This window comes from Varanus komodoensis, unplaced genomic scaffold (genome assembly GCF_004798865.1).
Source record: "Varanus komodoensis strain SLA01 unplaced genomic scaffold, ASM479886v1 scaffold5, whole genome shotgun sequence".
In the NCBI taxonomy this organism is placed as follows: Eukaryota; Metazoa; Chordata; class Lepidosauria; order Squamata; family Varanidae; genus Varanus; species Varanus komodoensis.
The window spans coordinates 30,270,309-30,294,091 of record NW_025336087.1 but is presented as its reverse complement, the minus strand read 5'-3'; positions in this window follow the sequence as shown (position 1 = coordinate 30,294,091).

Below are 23,783 nucleotides of genomic sequence, written 5' to 3'. Positions count from 1 at the left end.
GGAACGTTCCTCGGCAGTGCCAGATCCGGGTTTGGAGTGGGCTTTCTGGGGCAGTTGCCAGATAGTGGCCCTTCTTCCATCCCTCAGTGGACTCTCATCTCCCTCTACATCTCTGCTGCTCCCTGTTTATTGCCAGGACCTTTTCATCCTTGCTGCTGTCCCTGCTCAGCCTTTTCACCCAAAGGGCAGATGAGCAATCAAGAGGACAGAGAGAGACTGAGAGAGCAGAGGGGCACCAGAACCTTGCTCTTGGAAGTGAGACCTTGACAGGGCATGAGCCTCAGCAACTGTGCCAAATCTGTAGCTTCACCTTGAAACATTAGTCATCCCTGGACCCTGCAGCAAGCGATACGTATCTTAAAAGAGTAGAACACAATTACGTCCAAAGACTCCTACCCCAGGCACATCTCAGTCCATCAACACTGTGTACCAGAATCATATCCTGTATATAACAGTTTTGCCCTCCCACACATAAGTCTATTTGCGACATCAGCTTATTTACCTATTTTCAAATCTGGAACTTACGGGTCTTTAGTTTGCTGAGTAACCTTTACTTACCATTAGACTTGTTAATCACTGCTAATTGTTGAACACATATATTATGTTGCAGATGCTATGATTTTATGTGGTTTTGAATGTACAATATAGCATTGTAAGCTAGAATTTAGGCTTGAACTGAAAGCTGAAGAGAAAGATTTGTTCTCTCCTTTTCTCCCAGATTCTGCATCAAAGAGCTGAGTTCACACTGTATTTACATAGGCAAAGTGAATAAATAGATGGAATGCAAGAAGAAGGCTATGCTTGTCTGCTCCACTCTTGCACATTCAGCAGATGATCCGAACAGAGCCTTACATACATATTACTGTATACATTGTATTTATGTCTGGGAGTCCTGCCTTTTGTTCATGGAAGTAAAATGTAGGTCTCCTCAGCACCTCTCCCCGCTCCCCCCGCCCCCATTCAGGACTTGACCAGAGCATGATTTGTTTTGCTTCAGCAAGTTTACTGCACTCTCATGTGTCTAGTCCCACCTTCCCCAACTTGGTACCTTCAAGATTTGTTTACTGTGAGCTCTCATCAAGCCAGACAGCATGGTGCTAGCTGTGGATGATCGCAGTCCAACACATGTGGAGGACACCACGTTGGGAAAACCTGGTCTAGACTTTGGGTCAAACTCTATGTTACTTTAACTTTGTATTTCGGATCAGCTTATCTGTCCTGACAACGACTTTTTGCCTTTGCCACTGTGCATGCTACGGTTACATGGCAACGTAAGTGATTCAGCATATGCTGGAATCTAGGTTTGGTCTGCTGCCCTTAGAGATACAGAGCCACCTGTGTTATTGGAAGTATTGACTGAGGCTGAACAACTACTTTGTCCTAAACTTTATGTACATAAATATCTATTTGTTGGTGAATAAATATGACACATGGAGTCTCAATAAAGAATGAATAATTCACTGGAGCACCTCATTTTTCCAATCAACGGAAGCCTTCATTATTATCTATGTTGCACCAGGTCATGGAACTTAGGCTACACTTAACTCTGCACAGATCAATATTTTGAGTGTATTGGATGCCATGTCTTTTTCATGAGGGCTTAATGGTCCATTTGTTGAAGGTGCAATGCTGTTAATGCTTTTCTCATTCATGTGTTTGGGCACTGCCCAATGACATCTTCTTTTTGCGATGAAGTAACAATCTGGATAAATCTTGTGATGGAAAGTTTTGTTTATTTACTTATTTATTTTAAGGATACACATGCCCTTTTGAATCACCTTCCTGTCTCTTGGAAAACACTGCAATGTCAACACAAATAGACTGAAATTTTGACAGCTAAAAGACTAATATTACAACATCTAAAGTATTAACAGCCACCTGCAATAACGCATTGGATGGAGGATTTCATAAAACTTTCAATTTTTCAATGGGTGGCTATGCATAATGTAAAAATAAATAAATATGTGAGTATTTGGGCTACCTTCATTGTAATTTATGCATGACTATTTTAAATAACCCTAGTATATTCTTTTATATACCAATCCTTAGGAATATATAATATATATGTAACTAGCGTTATGGATCATTTTAAATCTTATCCAGAAAGAATTAAAGAATTAGCTTATTTTATCCTTTTTTTCTTCTATAATGGTGTAGTTTTGTTTTATTTTTGTAACACACAATACATTTTTAATTTTATGTTTCTTTAAGATATCACAAACAGTTATAGAGGGAGCAGTTTCTTACTCCAGAGCAAGCATGGGTAGCCCAATCCAGATTGAAACATTACACTGAAGGCTACGGGGCTTATCCAGTTTGTGCCCTGCTGCAGTCTTGATTCGAATCATGGTCTAGTGATACAATTTGCATTGCTAAAGTGAGTCATGAAATAAATAGGTCCTACTTTAGAAAAGCACATGGAAAACACAGCTTAGAGCCATGGTGGGAGGGTAAATTGCCCTAGGGTAACCACTTGGATCCATCCCCTCCTTTTACTTCCAGTGTAGCTGCTAGCAACAAAATTTTAAAATGTCAAACTCCGTGTTAGGCATAATGTAATAGGAAAGGAATGCAATATGAAACTGCCAGGATCATACCATTAGACACAAAGGCTCCAGACATGGCACACTTAGCCCAATCAAGTACAACACGCATGAGAGACTGAAAAAGTAATTTTATTCTCAAGAATAAGTTTGATCACAGCAAAGTGGCAATCAACCAGAAGCACATGGTGGACCTCTCTGGATGACCAGGAGCAAAGACAGTTGCCCATTGGTCTGAAATACCCACTGTGAGCACTGATTGGTACACTTGAATTCAGGTGGTCTCCATGCATACCTGGGAGTCTGGGTCAGCTTAAGGCTGGGTTAGTTGCTCAATCCCCAGCCGTTGGTGATTCTCTATTATTGTATAGATGCTTGGGATGTGACTAGCCAGCTCTTGCCTAATCCTGGCTGGCCAGGTATGTTCTACGATACTCCCCTTATACAAATCTGTAATGTGAGCATATGTGGAATACTGTGTACAGAACACCTAAAAAGTGTACTGTAGAACAGGAAAAGGGCAAAGGGGGCTAGAGTAACTCCCTTATGGGGAAGGTTATGGAAGCCTTTACCTAGAAATAGACTGAGCAAGGGGAAGCATGATAGAAGTATACAAAATTATGTATGGTGTGGGAAGGTATATAGGAAGACTTTTTTTCTCCCTCTCTCATAACACTAGAATTCAAGGTCATCCTATGAAGCTGATTTGTTGGAGATTGGAACACAAAAAGGAGGTACTTCTTCAGCCAGCACCTAGTTACACTACAGAAATAACTTCCACAAGATGTCACGATGGCCACCCATTTGGATGAGAGATTGGACAAACTCATGGAAGATAAAGCTGTCAGTAACTATTAATCTTGGTGGCTGAATGCTGCCACTAGGATTAGAGTCAGCTGATGGAGAAGAGATACAAGAGGGTGCTGCTTCTAGTCTTCCCATGGGCATCTGTTTGACCACTGTGAGAACACTCTGCTGGACTGAATAGACATTGGTCTGATCCAGCACAGGTCCTCCTATTTTACTCATTCCTTTCCTTGAGTTGTTAATCTGTAAAGACACCTTTAAATCATTGAGTATTCCAGAATAAAATAGAAGAAAGCCAGTTTTAATGAGTGTTCTGGCCTGAAATTGGCACCCTGCAGTGGGCTGAGAGAGTTCTTTGTGATTCGAAGGAAACAATATGCAAGACCCCATTTACTTTTAAGGAGGAAAGCTTTATATTGTTGCAACAAGCAAAGTACTAGCTAGTTCTGCAAAGGGTTTAGCAAGCAAGGCACTGTTTCCTGGTAGGAGGCTCCAATCACACTGGTAGCAAAGCCTGCTGGAGGATGTTTGGTGTCCAACCCCTGCCCAAAGAGAAATGGCTAGCCTTTGTAGACTAAGTATTTATAGGAAAGGGACTGGCTGTTACACAGGGGCAGTGACTAAGCAATGCGAAACTGCTTGTTAACTCTAATAGCAAGCCCAAATGTATGCTATATGCAGCTTCCCATCATGGTTCTCTTAGGGATGCGGTGACGCAGTGGGTTAAACCACTGAGCCACTGGGCTGTTTGATTGAAAGGTCAACAGTTCGAATCCGCACAACGGGGTGAGCTCCCATTCTTTGTCCCAGCTCCTGCCAACCTTGCAGTTCGAAAGCAAGTAGATAAAAAGGTACCACTTCGGTGGGAAGGTAACAGCATTCTGTGCACTTCGGTGTTTAGTCATGCTGGCCTCATGACCACGGAAACTGTCTGCGGACAAACATGGCTTCCTCAGCTAAGAAATGGAGATGAGCACCACCCCCTAGAGTCAGGCATGACTGGACTTTAATGTCATGGGGAAACCATTATCATTTTTAGGGTGTATTCTCTCAAAACAGTGCGAAGCTGTTTGCATGTTCTTTGGTCATCTTTCCCAGGGCCATGGAAAACATCCCTAGTGAGCTAAGCAAGATAACTTCAGGGCAGCATTTTTCCTTATGCTAAGCAAGACCTAGTACTTTCAGAGGCAGAGACCCAGGTCCTGATTTTTACAACTAGAGCCCAATATAATAAGCTAAACAATTAACCTTGGAGAACACTTTGTGCCTCTGAGAGCAGGTAAATTAATAGGTTTGTGTTGATTTTAATGCCAATGTATGTAGAAGGAGTCACATGACAGAAAGTTCATTCCTGTCAGAATCTGCATCCTGCTGCATTTTCATGTATAGTATACTGATACCTAAATTAAATATATGATTATAAAGGACAATGTGCAGAGAATTTCATTTCTGAAGTCTAACTTCTACGCCATACCCATTCCCTAGCAAGTGAAAACCTCTGATCTGGGTCATTAAGAACTAATCAGGCTAAACTGGCATCACTATTCATGTAATGTAATCAGCCAATCATTCAAAGGTTCACTGGAAGAGGATGTATTAGATGTATTTGACTTAGACATATTTGGACGTCAGTCTCCCTGCATTTCCTTATTAACATGAATTTAGCCTGATTTGTTGCTACATTTAAAAAAATAAAGTATAACTTGAAAAAGAACATGATTTTCAGTAACATGCAGATACTTCAACCAGACGAAGTTGCCACAAAATGGCCTGAAACTCAACCTTGAAATCTGTCAGCGGCATTTCAGCTTTATTTCTCTCTGTCTTATTTTCTTCAAAAATGTCAGAGTGATAATTGCTTCCAACTTCCTGGACTCATCATAATGTAGGCAACCTACTGTGTCATGACAATGGCTTTCAGGAAGGCTTCCATTATTCACAAAATAATAAATTCCTATCCAATTATTGATTGGTTTAATTTAAGCCACCTGCTATTATATGAGGAAAGCAGCATCCAAACTACTGCTAATATCCAAAAACATGCTACATCCATTGTCCTATGTTGTGAAGTGGCAAATTTAAATCTTACAGGCCCAAGAAAAACAAAGAAACCCTTTAAAAAACTGAGAAAGAAGTTGTCATAAATCATATTCACACTAGCTTATTGCTTCTGGAAGTGCCAGCAGATATGACTTCATCACTGAAAATTCATCATTCAAGGACAGCTCATGTTCAGCCCAAGTTGCTTACCACTTGAAAATACATCAGTAGTACCAAGCATTCTGAAAGAACCAACACTCTGGGAGGACGTTCCTGAATAAAGAGTGCTTGAAAGATTATCTTGGATCAATACATCATCCAACTGATACAATTATCATAACAGAGAACAGTCCCCGCTCAGCCATGGAGCCAACTGGGTGACTTTGGGCCAGTCACAGACTCTCAGCCCAACCTACCTCACAGGGTTGTTGTTGTGGGGATAAGATGAAGTAGGAGATGTAAGCTGCCTTGAGCCCTTCGTAGGAAAAAGGCAGGATATAAATCACAATATAAATAAATAAATATAGCAACTACATTTTTGCCCATGTTGTTAGAAAATGGAACCTAGAAGAAAAGTCTTCTGGAAGTTTGGGTGGATATTAGTTCATTCTTATAAAATATGTTCAGTTAGGATGTGAACAAGTTGTATATTCCAAGACAGGATTTATGTTGCCATTATCCTATAAATATATGCCATCAAATATGCTTTATATTTTCTACCTTAAATGTTTACAAAAGGTATGTAAAGTAACCAATGAGAAACCTTTACATATTGCAAATTTCAGAATATTGAACAACTATGTGTTTAGTTCATCAGTCCAATGGACCCAACCTAGACCACCTTGCTTCAGCAAGATTGTTGTGCCCTCAAATGATAAGCATTCTGTCTTATTAAGTCTCCATCTTATTCAACTGAAAGAGATGGAGATGGAACTTCCATTACACATGATTGGTGGCAGCTCTTCCTCGGGGTGCAAGTAACTGAGCAAGAACAGGATACAGCTAAAACAGAACAGAATGGAAAGTGTCTGGTTGAAAGAAAACACCTGCAAGCAAGAGTGCCTTTTGTTCATCTCTTTCTCCCTTGCCTTGCCACATCTGGGTAGTTGTTGCAGCTTGCTGCTGAGTGTTTGCAGCTGGGAACACTGTTGTTGTTGAATTGGGCTAGACCCTCACCTGAGAGAGGACCAGCTGTGGGTGGCAAGGCCAACACCAAAGGGAAGAGTCCCTGTTTGCCACTTCAGGGACTTAAGTCTGGCTAGGATTGGGAATGTTATCCTTCCCTGTGAGGTTGCTGGGTAAGAGATAGGCCTGTGGCCCTGACCCAGTTGTGACAGGTGAGATCCCTGCCTGAGCAGAAGTCAGGGGAGAAGGAGGATAGGAAGCTTGATTACAACATCTTGCATCCAGCTGGGACTGGGCTATAAAAATAATTGTCCTAATCAGTCATCAGTGGCATTTATCGCATTATAGCCTGTTTGTTCATATTTATTGGTTTGCTGAATTGTTACTGTTTGTCCTTGAACATTTTCTCTTTTTCTTCTTCTTCTCTTTTTTCCTCACCCCACCCCACCCCACCCCCTCTTCTCTTTTCCTTTCTTTTTGCTAATTTCTCAGGAAGGAGAGGCTAAAAGCCAGGATGTGTTAGGGTAGGAGAGTGATATTGAAGTATAGAGTTCCTCTGCTACACATGTCATGAGTAAGAGATGCATGGTTCCAGTGGACCCAGAAGACTACAAGCCATTTCCCCTCTGGTCTCCTCCCCACCCTGCAGATTCCTGCTTCTTTGCCTACCGTACTTCTTACCTGTTTAACAAATGTCAGGTTGGTTCACAACATTCTCAGAGATCTGTGATATGATCATAGGTGAGGGAATTGATCTGGTATACATCAAAGAGACCTGGATGAATAAGCTTGGTGGTGGAGACATGAGCCAGCTTTGCCCACCTTCTTACTCACTGCAGCACTGGCCCAGGTAGGAAGGTTTTGGGGGATGTCACCGTAAGCCATAAAAGTTTGATCTTTCTTACCAGGAAATCCACCTACCATGGGGCAGGCAGGGAGGGCCTGTACCTGCTGCTGGGCCAATGAAAGAGACTGCCTGGACTCCCTGACAGAGCTGGCTGAGGTAGACTCAGGTGTGGTATTAGAAAAATTCTAGGGAGATTTCAGCATCCATGCTGAGACTTCCTTAACAGGGCCAGCGCAGGACTTACATCCTCCAGGACAACCATGGCACTGTCTCAATTTGTTACCAGCCCAGCTTTGTGGTTAGAGCATGTCCCTGATTTGGATTTTGCTTCCGGGCATGGTGCAAGAGGTCTGGGAAGGAAGTGAAGTTGCTCCATTGGCATGGTCTGATCACATCCAGGTGAAATTTGGCCTCATGTTGTCAGTGTCTCCCTGCAGGGTGGGAAACCAATTAAGATGATCTGCTCCTAGAACCTTTCAAAATCTGAGGGATTCCCGAATGCTCTGGGGAACTTTTCAATAGCCAGAGCTGGTGAATCTTTCAAGGCCCTTGATACATGATGTACTGGTGAGGTGTGGCAGGTCACTGATACAAGTTCTCCTGCATGCACTCTTTAGAGCTGTGGATCATGTGTTCATGCACAAGCTCATGTTTCAGTGTTCGTGTGCAAATCATAGCTCTAATCCACATTTGTATACGTATATGTAAGAAAATCCATCTTGCAGACTTCACATTTGCCATTTCCCATTCTCCCCAACTCAAATGAACACATACAAGCAAATCAAGGTGGCCACTGTCCCTAAGCTAGTCTCAGCATTAGTATTGTCCCCTACCTACAGAAGCAGTTTTAACCTGAAAGCATGGGTGTATGGAGCCAAAATTACAGGAAGATGCAATAGATGAGACTACATGTTGTTACGTTTTACATTGCACGGAGGTTAATCCAGGAGTTCTTACATTACATTTCACCTACTTCTTGGCGTATGACTGAAGTTGTAAGCACCTTAACACTTTCCTTAAACTGAAGGGTTTTGTTTTATCCTGAAATATAGTGTATGTATGTAGGAACATTTTTATGATAATAATTTTAAGCCAATTTACACATAAGAAGAAGTCTAATATAGCTTCGACCTTCAGCAAAATATGATAAAAAATGCCATACTGAAGAATGTAGTGTATAAAGAAAGAGGCAGGCAAGCACAAATTCTTGTAAACACTGGACAGTTTCATGAACTACTGAAAGTAACATTTCTATCAAAACTGTCTTTTTTGTGTTTAAATTCATCCCCCTCCACGTGAAGAAGAAACAGAAGTGCCTTGGTGCATCAGGCCAGGCCACATTCTGCCTGGCGCTCTGTCACTCCACTTGAGTGCAAGAGCCCTGTTTTCTATTGAGTCTGGCATCAGCTAAATTTGCAACCTGAAACCAAATGCCAGTAGATATTTAGGACGCTCTCCTCCTTTCTGGCAACCGCTGTGGAAAAGATTGTTATGCCACCATGAGTTATCACAGCCAATAGGCAAAAAGCAATATGACCAGATGGACTATAATTTAAAGATCTGCTTTGGAGTACAAGTGACTAAGAAAGAAGGAATACAGTCTGGAAGATACAAGAAATAAGATTGGGTCACTCAGAAAATTGTGCTTAATGCAAAGATTTGTTGTACATTCATTCATTCATTCATGAGCCAGACAAACATGAGATCTGTTTTCTGCTTATGACTGTCTGGATCCAGGCCAAAATCTCTATGATATCTTCTGATATCTTGGCCAAGAAAAGAAATCATGCTTATATACATGGATGAACATGCCAATATTCAAACTTTGTGCACACACTGCCAGAAGAGTGAAATTAGATGGCTAGAGATATTTTCTGGATTTCTCTTTGTGCGGAAAATGCAGCAGCTACATAAACAGGAAACTCTTTCTAGATATGAAAGGAGATGCTTTTGCTTATTCAGTTCTGACTTTTATTAATTAGTTGCTGGCATCATAATGACACAAGTAACAGTTGGTGGATTTGGAATAAGAGTAGATTTTACCTGAGCCAGGGTTAATAAAAGTAAAGCTATGGTTTTTATGAAATTGTACAGTAATTTATTTGCTTCTACAATTAAAGAAGTGCATTTTTAAAAGCCTTATCACCACAAACCCATCTAGCTCAGCACCCTGTCCTAAACAGTGGATGAGTGGCTGTCCCAAATACTTCTGCAGCCTCTGCTGTTCCTGTTCAATATAGCATAGCATATTCTCAAGAAAGGGGTCTTAGCATGCATATGTTCTCATAGGCTGTAGGCCTGGTCAAGACACTGCAAAGAGCCTGCACCACAGCAGGAGCTCAGTGGCAGGAGTCCTCTGGATTTGCTCATCCTCTTCACCAATGCTCATGTTCACATACCCTTTGCTCATGGGAGTGCTGAGAAAGATGTGAGCAGTTTTGAGGGGTTTGATGTTGACCTCTTTGCCATGGTCAGATCACTTCCTTGTGAGATTTAGACTAATGGCCTCTTTCCACCTTTACAAGGTTGTGGGATCTATCAAAAAGGTCTGCCCCCAGAGTCTAATAAATCCCGATGGATTCCTGTGGGCTCTGGGGGAATTTCAGGTTGATACGGCTGGCATTCCTATCTACACCAAGGTCACCTCTGTGGAATGCAGAAATAACCCTGGTGGTAAACATAAATGTCCTCTCCTGCCAAACAGAGCCCATGCTGCGCCTTGGTATACATCTGAGCTATGGGTGCTGAAGCAGGCTGGGAGATGGCTAGAGCGTAAGTGGAGAAGAACTCATGCTGAATCTGACTGAACACTACTTAGATCTCATTATTGAGCCTGTGCTGTGGTGGTGAGGGCAGCAAAGAAGAATTTCTTTTCCACTTCCACTGTATCCTTGCAGAATTGTCCAATGGAGCTTTTGTGGGTGGTGCAGGGCCTGTTACATTCTGGGCCTAAGATGAATCCTCCAGGCCCAATTTAAGATGCTAACTTTACGATGCTAACTTTAAACAGTTTAGGACCTGGATATCTGAAGCAGAGTCTCCCTCTATATACACCTGCCCAAGCCTTAAGATTTTCCACTGAGGTCCTTCTTTGGGAGCCTTCTTTGAAGGTTAGAAGAGTGGCTTCCCAGAGAAGAGCCCTTTCTGTGGTAGCACCCCAGCTTTGGCACCTGCTCCACAGAGAAGTGTGCCTGGTGGCGACACTTTATTTATTTGGCACTAAGTCAAAACCTTTTTTATTTACCTGATATTTTAAGGTTTGATGGCCTTTTTAAGGTAGGAATTTTATCATACGTTTTCATATTGTATTTTAATTGTGCTGCTTCTGTTGTGAGTCATCTTGTGACCTGTTTGGTATAGGCAAACAAATAAGTGTTTTAAATAAATAAATAAAAGTAGCAAAATTGCTACTGCATAGTTGTTCCTTGGTTCTCTGATTATAGCAGCAACATAAGCCTGTGACAATGGTGATGAGAAGACAGAGAAGGGCCCTCAGCACTAGTCCAGGCAAAGATATCTTCCATTCTTAATTCCCCCAAGTTTTCTCACTAGGCATTCCATCCTTTTTTTACTATGGAAAAATATATTAAGGAAAAAAGTCAGAATAGCTGTCTGTACAATGCCATGGGATTGGTAGCACCAACTGCACCAGCAGCTAGAACTGTAGAACTCAATGCATTTGGTTTGAATAACCAAGTGACCACAACCAACCACAACACATCTAGGATTGCAGACAAGGGCACCAATGTGCCCCATAGACACCACTATTCATAGACTCCCTGTTAATCAGCAATTAATTGCTAGGAGACCATACATAGCATATTCAAATAATCCATGCATTTAATATTATAATCAACATTAAACATCTCAAGGCATGCAGATTAAAAGAGCAGGGGCAGTTTATTCAGGCTTCACATCAATGTGCTGAAAGACGTCTTTGCACAAATGACCCAGGTCGTATAACAGCAACAGGAAAGCCAATTTACAGCTAAGGTACTCTGGCTTTCAAACAGGAAAACCTGATATATTGGAGAGAATGCTGCATCGGCAAAGGATTGTTATAAGGCTAAATTTCATGTCAGGAATTTTTTACCATAAAACACAATTCACTGTGTTACCACAAACTGTGATAGAATTACAGGCCAGTAATAAAAGAATTTGCCCTCATCTCTCAGAGGAAATAGCATATGACAAGGTCTGCAGCTAAACTAGAGGGAAAGATAAATCAATAAGAGATGTATATGTAATCTGATGGACATTGTACTTAAACTTAAGAATTCAGTGAGAGCAGCAAGAGAGTTTGACTCCGCACAGTATAAGTACCTAAAGAAGTCCCCAGATAAATAAAGCAAATCCTCCCATTTGGTATAAGATATTAGAGGTTTAAAAGAGATTTTCAATTCTCAGGATCAGATGGGAGAAATCGGAGGGCATATTTAGATGTATGTTCTGTCATTTACATAATGGCAACGGCTATGATCAATGCATGACGTTGTTATCTTCTTTGTTTCTATGAACTATGTCTATGCTTTTTTATGCTGAGACTAGAACTGGATGTTAACTAAACATTACATTTTCCCTTGTCCTTTCTCGTCAGCTGCATTTTAAGCATTTTCAAAATATCCTTGTGTCTTCTGTAGCATACAGTTCCAGCTTCCATGTAGATAAATCAATATGACAAACCGCATGGATGCATTTGAAAGAAATAAAACCCACAAATTTCTAGTATTTGCCTGGTGTCTTATTGGATAAACCTTGAGTCTGGCCCAGCTGACTAATACAACAGAAAAGATATGATGGCCAATTAATTTGTTGTGTTCATTTAGAACTGTATTCCACATTGTCACCCAAAATGTATGCTATATGAAATAATTTGCTTAATCTCACATAGTCCAGAGAATATCTGCACAACATAGTTGCCTATCAATTTTTCCTTTATGTTTATTACCAAATCAAAAGGTGGTTACAGCCACGCTGCCTTATCATAAAGTTAATAGCCTGTTTATTTGGAGCTGCAGATTTTTACAGCAATGAAGTACAGGGTCAGCAAGATGGAGGCTGAGTTGATATTGGGAAACTCCAGATAATTGAGTCATTAGCAGGGGCTCAGGTTCTATAGCAAACATACCGAAATGGTTACTTCTGCCCAATTTAAACATCTGGTATGGCTAATTGTTAATTAACTGATATTCTGACATTTCCAAATTAGATAGGGATTGTTTCATTTTCCCCCTTTCTTCTATGAATTCTCATTTTCTTATCCTGCCTTCTGAAAGAAAGGCATTTTCTTACTGTCTAGAAGCAAATTATAAAAATTACTGAAGATGCTGACAAGGGAAGAAAAAAACTGCATCTAGAGAACAGCTTCTGCAATGCACTGATTTCTCTACCCATCCCCCTGACAGTAAAGGGCATTCTCAAGACAAAAGGTATTTCCCCTTCAGTGCAGCAGAAAGCTCATTTGTTATTCTGTCAGTGTGCAGAGCTGGGGAAATCCTTCATAAAAGAAAATTTGCCTGCAAGAGATCCCAGCAAACATTCCCCAGACAGTGCTGTGCCGCCCACGCAGAGGAATCCCACATATCTTGTCTGCCTGCCTGCCTTCCCACCCACCTTCTTTTTTTCTTTCTTTCTTGCTCTTTCTTTCTTTCCTCCCCTCCCTCCCTCCTTCCTTCCTTCCTTCCTTCCTTCCCTCCTTCCTGCCTTCCCCTGCTCCTGCAGTGCCTAGTAGAGCACAAAGTCAGTGATTAAAATCCAGCAGCAGGTTACCTTCCAAACTGCCAGCTCTGTTCCCCCCAACCCCTTTTGTGGGGTTGTTTTGTTTTTCTATAACCGCACTCATTGCAGCAGTCATGCTCATGGTGTATGGCTGCAATCATTATTAAAATGAAGAAAGAGCATTCTCAATTAAGTGAGTGAGCTTTAATATTTCTTTAGTTCCTCCAAAGACATGGGGAGTGGATTTTTAAAAGATTAAAATATAAGTCAGACCAACCATCTAGCTCATGCTTCTCTGCAGAGCAGCATTTTTCTTTTATTGGCAGTTCTACAGCGAAGGCAGAGTTTGTTCAAGCACATAGTCGTGGGGGTGGAGGTGGGAAGTGCTTGGATTCACACTCACAAGAGAAAGGTGAAGGACCCAAGGATTTTAAAGCAATACTGAGGACCCTCTGCTAATCATGAATTTCTTAGAAATGTTTGATCTCTGATCCTACCTGGAGGCCTTGCCCTCTTACAGTAGAAGCCTCTTACAGTAGGAACTGGTTGGGTCATTCTGTGACAAAGAGAAGACTCTTCATACAAGCCCAAAGGTAATCTCTTATTCATCATTATGGTAATAGTGCAATTCGAGCCATGTCTCATAAAAACTGATGCAGAAATGTGCATGGAAAAATCCAGGCAGATAAAAAGATTTTATCTGGTACTGCAAAGACATCTGCACAGAATGGCACCGAAGAGAAAGGATTCATGTTCTGAGGAAGCAGTGCTTCCACTATCTGCCCGGTTGTTGCGCAAGCACAGCGAGTCAGGCCACAGTATTCCCTCCCTGCTTCTGCACAGCTGGCAAATGGGTGCAGGCCCAGGCAAGGCAGGCATGTCAGATACTGAGAGGCTTTACATGCACAAAACAAAGGGGATGGGAAGTGCTTCTCTTTGCCTAACTAGAAGTAGCACTCAATCCAGCTAAAGTTATTTTTGGGCCACCTTTAAACTTTCTTCCATTCATTGCTAGATACACACATATATACACCATATATGTAAATGTGTGTATCTAGCAACCTACAGGGCTGTTGTGGGGATAAGATGGAGGAGGAGAATGATGTAAGCTGCCTTGAGCCCTTTGTAGGAAAAAGGCAGGCTATAAATCGATAAATAAATAAATGCACTCTATAGAAACAGTTCTATGGCCCTGTAAAGTCCGTATAGTCAAGGCTATGGTTTTCCCAGTTGTGATGTATGGCTGTGAAACTGGATCATAAGGAAGGCTGAGCACCAAAGAATGGAGGCCTTTCAATTGTGGTGCTGGCAGAGACTCCTGTGAGTCCCTTGGACAGCAAGGCGATCAAACCGATCAGTCCTAGAGGAGATCAATCCTGACTGCTCTTTAGAAGGCCAGATACTGAAGATGAAACTCAAATACTTTGGCCACCTGATGAGAAGGAAGGACTCTCTGGAGAAGAGCCTAATGCTGGGAACAACAGATGGCAGAAGAAGAAGGGGACGGCAGAGGATGAGGTGGCTAGATGATGATGATGATGATGATGATGATGATGATGATTATTATTATAACATTTCTATGCCGCCCCTTGCCGAAACCTCAGGGCGGCTTACAACATGATAAAATACATTGAAATACAATAGTACATAATAAATTACCATTAAATATAAAAATACAAAAAATACATTGATTTACAAATATAAAATTAAAATTATCAGTATAAAATAAAAATATAGGGGGAAAAAGAGAAGGAAGAAGAAGTTGCCCTGGCCAGATCATATGTTTTAACAATTGAAATGATGTTTAAATAAAAAGGTCTTTACCTGGCGCCGAAAAACCAGTAACGACGGTGCCAGGCGGACCTCTTTGGGGAGTGAATTCCATAGGTTGGGCGCCACCGCAGAGAAAGCCCTCCTCCGGGTACTTACTCTCCTAATTTCTTTCATGGAGGGTTCCCGGAGAAGGGACTCTCCCGCAGATCTCAAAGGGCGGTCGGGCATATACGGACGTAAGCGCTCGTTCAGGTAGCCAGGACCCAAGCCGTTTAGGGCTTTGTAGGTCATCACCAACACCTTGAATTGGGCCCGGGCTTCAATGGGAAGCCAGTGAAGCTGACGGAGGACTGGAGTCATGTGAGCATAACGCCCCATCCCCGTCAGCAACCTGGCAGCTCTATTTTGCACCAATTGAAGTGTTCGGACCATCTTCAGGGGAAGCCCCATGTAAAGTGCGTTACAGAAGTCTAGGCGGGAAGTCACCAGCGCGTGTGTCACCGTCGCCAGGCAGTCGTACTCCAGGTAGGGGCGCAGCTGATTAATCAGCTGAAGCTGAAGGAAGGCGTTCCTCGCTACCGCTGTCACCTGAGCTTCCAAAGAAAGCTCCGGGTCGAGGAGTACTCCTAAGCTGCGGACCTTATCCCTAAGAGGGAGTGTTGCACCATTCAGGACCAGGTCAAATCCACCCTCTCCGAAATCCGATCCGCCAACCAACAGGACCTCCGTCTTGTCTGGGTTGAGTTTCAGTTTATTGGCCCTCATAGATGGAGTCACTGAAGCAGTTGGTATGAGCTTAAGTGGACTCCAGGGGATGGTGGAGGACAGGAAGGCCTGGAGGGATGTTGTCCATGGGGTCACGATTGGTTGGACGCGCCTTCGCAACTAACAACATAGCCCCGTAAACCTACAGGGCTAAGGTTGCGATTTTTGCTGGGTTCTGTGAGACTTGACATACCTGAAAATGCTCATCTCTCCTTTCCATACCTTGGTTATTAAATCAGACTGAAGTAACCATGAATGCCATGCATATCATGTATCATGAATTCAGCAAAGCTTTTGACAAAGTGTCCCATGGTATCATGATGTGTGAACTAGATAGCACAACAAGCAGATGGATCCACAAATGGCTACAGAATTGGACTCAAAGAGTACTCATCAATTACACCTTCTCAAAGTGAGGTACCACAGGGTTCAGCCTTGGGTCCAGTGCTCCTCAACATTTTTATTAATGATTTGGATGAAGAAATTCAGGGAATGCTTATTACATTTGCATGTGGCACAAAATTGTGTGGGATGGCTAATACCCTGGAAGACAGAAACAAAGTTCAGTGTGACCTTGATAAATTAGATCATTCCACCAAAATCAACACTGGATGCATTGAAGATGCAGCTGGGCAGCCATCTGAGAGGGATGTTTTAACTTGGAATCCTGTATTGAGCAGGAGGTTGGACCCAACGATTTTATTGGCCTCCTCCAGCTAGGTTATTCCATAATTCTACGGTTTACTAAGGTTTCATACAGACATACAACTCTAGGGCTGCATTCACACAGCAGCAGAAATTTTCCAAAGTTTCACTTAGCATTCATATTATTATCATGCCTGCCCTACAGCAATAATGTAACAGCTTCCTTTATTCGGAGAGGAAGAAGTGCAAGGCAAATGAAATGTGATTCTGACCATTGCAATGCAATACACAGGCATCATAGATCTCAGTTCTTCTTTAGATAATAAGAAAAAATCTAGTAATGGCATGAAAATGATCTTGAGCACTGAGGACACAATGCATCTTTCAGTCGGAGTTTGAGCAAAGAAGAACTGTGTAAGAGCACCACCATTGTGAGTACAAGAATACTGCAAGAGTATGCAAGAGAAAGATGGTACTGACTACAGAGAGGCCTGCCTGTGCGGCAAAAGCAAAGAATCAAAGTGCATGGTTGATGCAACAAGGGAAGATGTGTTTGGTTTACATATGAAAGGGTGAAAGAGCTCTTTCAAAGGAAATACATCTGTTAGCTCACAAATTGGCTCTTGCAAGTCTGCAGAGCCACTGTTTTCAGCTGCAAAGGCTACAATCCTAGGCACACTTAGCTTGAAGTAACCCACACTCAGCACAGCAAGTGGGTTCACGCAACACATTGATCCATGCTGATTCATAACCCCAGGTGGTATAAGCATGTTGTCTAGACACAGCTCTCTTCCTGCCACCACCCCACCTAGCCATGGCTTACAGTAGGGTTTAATGCACCACTATGTCTTATTGTCTTGTCCAAGCCTGGATGATATCAAAAGCCACGGTCATGTCAAAATCCAGGGAGCTCCTTGGCACGTGTGGCAGAAAGGCCTGCTGCGCTAGCCAAGGGAACAGTGAAAGACTACCTTCCCCAGCATCCAAAGTGCCGATGCTGCAGGTTGGGAGAAAATGCCTTCCCCATCCCTGCTACCTTGAAAACTTTGGGAAACCCCTATGAAGGGAAGCACGGTGCCCCTTTAAATTGTGAGATTTGCACTCCCCCCCCCCTTGTGATTTTCCTCAGGTTTTGCCACACTCCAAGGTTCTTTTTGTAAGAATGGGCTCAGCACTAGAGGAAATGCACAAAATCCAGAGGGATGGGTTCTGCCAGGTTTTGTCACAACGCTTCCTGGGACCAAATTAGCAGCAGCAGCACCCACAAGAATTCTGCTAAATAGGGAGACACGTGTTTGCCAGAACAGGAATCAATCAAGGAAAGGCAGTAAGAAAAGGGACAAATGTATCTTCAGTAATGCAATTTACTTTATCCTTCTCTGGTGTATCAGAACAAGCCCTCCTGGAACAGAAAATCAGCATCCCAGAGTCCCAGCGGACATCTGGATGCATCTTTTCTTAAAAAACAAACATAAAAGCCCCTCTGAACTGACTCTCATCAGCCTTTGTTCAAAGACACATCAGTTATCAATTTACGGAGCAGTATCCTCTAATCCATGTCAGTTTTAGCTGAACATTTTGCAGGCAAGACTCTTAATCACAGAGTTCATTTCCTGAAGATTCCAACTAACTTCTTTCTTTTGTCATCAGCGGTACATTTGAATCTATTGGTTACCCCAGACTTTGGAATCTGGGTTAGGATGGTACCTCTTGTGAGAGGATGGGCAACAATCTATTTCAGCAACAACTCTAGGGCTGCATTCACACAACATGACAAGCAATCCTAAATAGTTACCAATGGTTCATTTATTTTACCTCCATCTCCCTGATAGATGATTAAGTGGTTTCTAGGTTATTCTTATTTCCATCCTCCCTGCTCAGTCCTCCTGCTGGTGACACATAATCCATCAGCCACCATGTCTGAAATTCAATTCCAAGATGCATCACTCCATCCCTATGTCACCTGCCTCTTCCTCATTGGTCCATACTTGGAGGCTGGATGGAGGGAGCAGTTCCTGCCACTCTTTCAAAGGACTTTGCGGTAGTTGCATACTATGACCATGGAAATCATGAGTGTACAACAAGCCATAGTAGTCAGAGATACCATAGAAAAAACAATTGTTTCTTAGCATGGTTTCTAAAGACCAAACTTATCATAACTGGGTTCAGACAACATGACAGACCAACAATGGTTAAAAAAAAAGCAACAACACTGTGGCTTGCCATGTTGTATGAACCCAGTACATGGACCCTCTGCTCTCTGGGACCTGTTTAGCCTGTGGACTAGAAGCTTGAAATCCACTTTAGTTTTTAGGTTTTATATTGCATTTAGAACAGATAGTTAAAACAATTAGATTTAAGAATAATTAAAACATGGCTATCATAGGGTTATTGTGAAGATGAAAAGGGATAAGGACCATGCATACTTCTGATAGACAGTCAACTCCTTGGAGGTAGGGTCAAGAAAATAAACTGTACAAATGAATGAATTTTATATTTATTTTTAGTTCCATCCAATTTTTAGTTGTAGTTTCAATTTTGCATAATAATTATTTTAGTGCTTCAGATGTTTTCATTTCTTCCAAGAGTTTCAGCATTCCTTTGCATTTGCCTTTTCCTTGAATTTTAATTTTGTCACTATTCATGAACCTACTAGTGGAGGTAACATTCCTGTTTCTGTAATTACAAATGCGAGTGTTGACATCTTCTGCTTTCCAGATTCCATGAGGCATCTATTCAAAGTGCTTAATGAACCCACAGCCTTCTCATAATCAATAAACCTTAGGCATTATACTAACTCATGTTTATTGCATCTCTGGCATAATTCATGGAGAATTTGAAAATGATCCAAGTACTATGATTACTTATAAAATTGATTGCTTGTAAAATGTGCTTGTTCCCTTGAGTGACTAGAATCAAGTTTTGTTTGAATCTAAGTAGGCATTTTCTATTTAATTTGATAAGCAGATTTATCAAGTGTTTAAAATCATATATGACTTTATACTGGGGAATACCTGTGGGACACACTAAGTAATTAAGATCAGAGTCACTTTGCTGATTTTTCCCCTGATGAGTCTGTACTCCTGAATAACCTACAATCTATTAAAGAACTACAATATTAGCTCTGATTTCAGCTGAGAAAGTATTATTCTTTACATTAAGTTGCAATACATAAATAATTTATGAAACTCTCCCCTTGCTTGTTTTCGACATATGTATTTCTTAAGCAAGGGCATCCTCTCTTTTGGCAGGGAAGAACATGTGCCTGCTGCCACTCTGAAGTGGGCATCTTCTTGTTTTTCATGGGAGCCTGATTCCAATTGGCGCACACCACCGGAAGCAGAGGGGCTATTTCCTAACCAGTCAGTCACTGCTGTTTCCATCTGAAATGTCCCCTCAAGCAACTGTTTGCCCATTGGAGGGAAAACTTACTGATACCATACAGCCTTCCTTTGCCTTTTAGAAAGCCTAATATTTTAAGATACTGAATTAACACTTTTATTACTTATTTATTACCATTTTATATCTCTCCTTTCAGTATACAAATCTTTCCTAGGCAGCATACAAGTAACAGAGTGTTACAGCAATAAAATCATAAGGAACAATATTAAAATATTACAACCCAAAATAATATTTCATACAGGGCAGTTGGCACAAGAAAGAGCTTTTGGTTGGGGTCCTGAAACTAAGTCTAGTTGCAGCAGGTACCTGCCATGTCTCTCTCTCAATCTGTTACACCCCCCCCTCCCCTTTTCTGGTGCCCCTGACAAAGCACTTCACTTCCTTTTTTGAACTTTCACTAAAATAGACAAGCAACTATTTTCTGGAGGCCAGTTGTTGTGTCTGCTTCTTTTCCCACTTCTTTCAGGGGAAGATAACTGGAAGGAACAATTTGCCAGTCTCTGACTGCTCCTTTTCCTCTGTCTCTGACTCCAACGTCTGGGCAAGAACGGGGTTGTTTAGGAACATTGTAGACCACTCAGTGTTATGTATTCAATTCTAATCAATGTATTTGCCTGCAGTTTATCATGTTGTATTGCAATTCTTATTGCTATACTCTGCTGGAGAAGCGATATGTACTTGCTTAAAATAAATGAATAAATAAATACTATAGAAGTAGGCTGAGATGGTGTGGGCCAGCAAAGCAGCGCTGCTGAAGGGGTTGTTCTGTTATTGCTAAAATGAGAAGCCTATTTGGCAAAGGTGCCTATTCAGGATTATTACCACCTTCTGACACTTCAGTTTTATTATACTATAAATATGTCCCATTTTCTGTGCCAAGTCAATGAGCAAATGAGGAATTAAAATACTGTTTGGAAGAAATAAACATTAACAACCTAATCCTCAGAATCTTATGCCAAAGCAAGCCCTGTGGGCAGGCATTTCTGATATGCCCGAACAGTAGCAAGGAGTGTTCAGCAAAGCCAGACTCAATAAAGTTAGTAATTGCAATGGAGCCCAACAGCGTGAGCAGAAAAATGGGTGAGGGGGAGAAGAATCACGGGGGGGGGGGCTTACAGCAACTCTTTCTATGCAAGAAGAGACCACTTGGGCTTTTGCATTTTCACAGGAGCTCTTCACCCTTCATTTCCTCCCTTCTTTAATGTGAACCTTGTTCTTCCTTGTGGAGGGGAAGGGGTCGCAGACAGCTAGGGTGTGTTGTGAGTACAAGCATGACAGAGGTTCATTCAACATGGACCTCAAATCGTCTCCCCATTCCTACTTTGCATCTTACCCTATAGTCAAAAGTGTAATTAATTTTGGTAATATGAATGATGCAGACATGTTGCTGTTAAGAATGCTTGACTCTGGTTAAATTTTTCCTGCTTATAAAAAGCTGTGCAAAAAGTACACAGCATTTGTTACTACAGGCAGTCGCCGGGTTACAAACAGCTGACTTACAAACAAGCCATACTAATGAACTCCAATTAATTTTATTCATTTAAAAACATTACTAAGGAAAATCATTCCATAGAGAGAGAGAGAGGAAGGAAAGGGGTGGGGGGGAGCTTCAAAGCATCACCATAGAGAGAGAGGAGACAAAGGGGGATAGAGGGAGGCCTCAATAGCAAGCCTTCTTGCCCCATCTATCTGACATTTCCTTGCCGTAAAGAGGAGGCACTGGTGAATTTGTGGGTGAGCTAGAGATATTTATAGTTTTCCCACTTTAATAGGTGTCCTGTGGTGGCACAGTGGTTTAAACCACTGTGCTGCTGGGCTGGTAGATCAAAAAGTTGCCGGTTTGAATCTGCCCAATGGAGTGAGCTCCCCTACTCTGTCCCAGCTCCTGCCAACCTTGCAGTTCAAAAGCATGCAAACGCAAGTAGATAAAAAGGTACCACTTTGGTGGGCAGGTAACAGCGTTCCGTGCACCTCAGCTTTTAGTCATGCCGGGCACATGACCACGGAGACTGTCTGCAGACAAACGCTGGCTCCCTCAGCTAGGAAACGGAGATGAGCACCGCCCCCTAGAGTCAGGCATGACTGGACGTAACGTCAAGGGGAAACCTTTGCCTTTACCTTTACTGCCCCTAAACCCTGCGAATGCAGAGGGCCAAGTATACATACAAATTTCTGAATTTCCCATTTCTTGGGAACAGAACTCATTCATAACCCAGGGTCTGCCTGTATATGAAGAGAAATAAATAGAAAATAACACCTAGAGCACAACCTGAGTGACAGCATAACCTAAAGAGTGGCAGCAAAGACTATATTATAAATGATTGGTCTTCATACTCAAACTCACATGTGCAATGCATGGATTTTGGGTTCTAAGTACAAAACAGTGACATTAGAAAATGCTTACCATAATACCTCTCTGTCAGTATAGTTCACTAAACAAAACAAGCAAAACTTTTTCAGATAACTTGCTATCACTTGACGTCCACCGTTGGCTCCTGGGACCCAGTGGCCCAGCAAGGCCTGCTGTGGACGTCTGTCCTGGACAGCCACCACCTTTTTTTAATAGGACCTTGTTCAGGAAGAAAACTGACAGCTACCACCATAGCCAAGTCAGTAATACATATGTGAATGGATTCATTTGCTTAGTCCATGCTAATTTTTGTGCTCTGCATTTTGTAGATATTTTACACATTTTGTGTATAGAATTATAATATGTGGTTCTGCATTTTAGGCAAATCTGAGGAAGGAGCTTCTATTTGAAATGTTGGGTAAACAGGGAAGTTTGTGATGCTGTGTCTCTTGCCGGGAGCTTCTTTGCTGCCTTGCTGTTTTGGCTGCATAAAAATAATCAGGCACATTTGTGATTTGCACACGTTACTCTGGTCGCTACTTGGTCCCCCCCCGCCCCCCTCCACAAAATGCCCCCATCCTGAGTACAGGCAGAATGCTTAAATTAAAAGGCTTCCATAGGCATCTATTGGGATTTTCTATCTACACAGACTGGGGGTGGGAAGACTGCTCCAATCAAGCACGGAGAGAAGAGATAAAGTCTTCCTCCGCCCAAGGCACAGAATTCCTAGTAAGATTCCACTCCCCACAGCTATCTGTACTTAATTAAGGAAAACAAGATGAAGAGCATGTTTAATTTGGGCCTCAGATACTGAAATAGATTGAACAACAACAAGCAAATAATGGTTTGCATTTTAAAGAAAATACCTCAGTGGCATCTTCATATGATAAACTGTCATTTCTTCCATCAAGTTTCTAATGACACTTCATGACACTTAATTATGCCCAGGAAGATTTATACACATTTTTCTCAGACATTGTTGATATTAATGATCCAGATTTCAAACAGTAAACTGGACACTCCTTCCTGCAATAACTCATCTACTATCCACCCCTTTCATCTTCTCCCTCTCTTTTTATTATTTAGTAAAAGTAATAATCACTGTAAAATTTTCCACAGGAACAACAAAGGGGTGATAATAAAGAGAAAGTGATACAGAACACATGCCCTGTTCCATAGAGTTCACCTTAAAATCTTCCTATCATTGAACTTATTAAGTTATTCTCCATTGCAAGGAAGAGGAAGCTGTAGGCCAAGAGCCAACCCGGTCCTTCTGGGGTCTTTATCTGGTTCTCCATGGTTTCCCAGATGGCCAGCTCTCTTTCACAGAACCACCATGGCTTTCTAGCTTTTCCACATTTTCTCACTTCTGAACGGTGGCAATGCCTCTCCTGAGGCTTAGTTATTGGCAGTGAGAGCTTTTAGCTTCAATATTCTGGTTTTTTTGACCCCACCCACAATTGGAGTGTGACCCTCACAAAGCTTTCTGAAATTAGATTTGGCCTTCAGTCTTCCCAACCCTTTCTCTATAGGCTCCATACTGTATTTCTGGTAGAAATCATTCTTATTTTGAAATTATAATTATATATTATAATTTTAAAAGTTATATAACACCTTTTAAAAACTTATTTGCTTGTTTAAATATCTCTCTATCCTAACTTTCAATTAAACATGTTCCAGGACAGATGAAAACAATAAAGCATAAAACAGCAACGAATACGTTAAACTTTTTACATGTTAGGACTTCAATAATTTAATTTAATTATCT